Source organism: Gopherus flavomarginatus, assembly GCF_025201925.1.
Source record: "Gopherus flavomarginatus isolate rGopFla2 chromosome 13 unlocalized genomic scaffold, rGopFla2.mat.asm SUPER_13_unloc_2, whole genome shotgun sequence".
Lineage (NCBI taxonomy): Eukaryota > Metazoa > Chordata > Testudines > Testudinidae > Gopherus > Gopherus flavomarginatus.
Window position 1 is genome coordinate 4,157,973 of NW_026114610.1, and position 958 is coordinate 4,158,930.

Consider the following 958-nt stretch of genomic DNA (forward strand, 5'->3'; position numbering starts at 1 on the left):
TCAGAACATTTGTTGGCTCTTTGCTCATCAGAATCCTGAACCCCAACTGGATGTGGTTCTTGTTCTTCTGCACAACATAGCTCCTAGAGAAGAGGGATCTGCAAATGCACATTCATATGATACCTTTGTTTAATTGATGAAAACATAAACTAGACACTAAGAGGATTGGAACTGATTTCAGCTGATGGACAGCTTCGCTAGGTTTTTATGCATTTGGACAGTGAAATGTTGAATGTTTACATTCATATCAAGCCCCCTCGTATAGTGGAGCTCCTGAACATAATGGAGAATGGAAATGAAAATGTTTTCCTTTTTTTTAAAAAAAGAAAGAAATTTATAAAAAAACATTGGGGTTTGAACTGAAGACTACATGAGCTGTAATCAAACACTGTACCACTGAGTTATACCCTCATGACAACAAGGGCATGGAATTGTGATCTCCAGGACTTTGAAGGACAAACCCTGCTTCATCGATGTCCTTTGCCATTCCCAGACCACAGATGGTTTTAAAAATGGGGTTTTATTAAACTTCTTAAATATGGTAAACACCACAGCTTGCACACCCACCGATATAGCTTCTCCCACTGACATAGCTGCCACCTCTTGGGGAAGTGAATCAACTACACCCACAGGAAATCTCCCTCCCCTAAGCATAGAGCAGTGGTTCTCAAACTATGTCAGGACCCTAAAGTGGGATGTGACCCTGTTTTAATGGGGTTGCCAGGGCTGGCATTAGACTTCTTGGTGCCTGGGGCTGAAGCCAAGAGTCTGAGCCCCACCGCCCAGGGCTGAATCCCTCAAGCTCTGGTTTTCGCCCTCCCCCAACTGGGGCAGGGCTCAGGCTTTGTCTCTGCTCAGTGCGGAGAGGCTTGGTCCCTCTTTCCAGGGCCATGTAGTAAGGTGTTTTTCAGCAGAAGGGGGTTGCAGTGAAAGGAAGTTTGAGAAACCCTAGCATAGA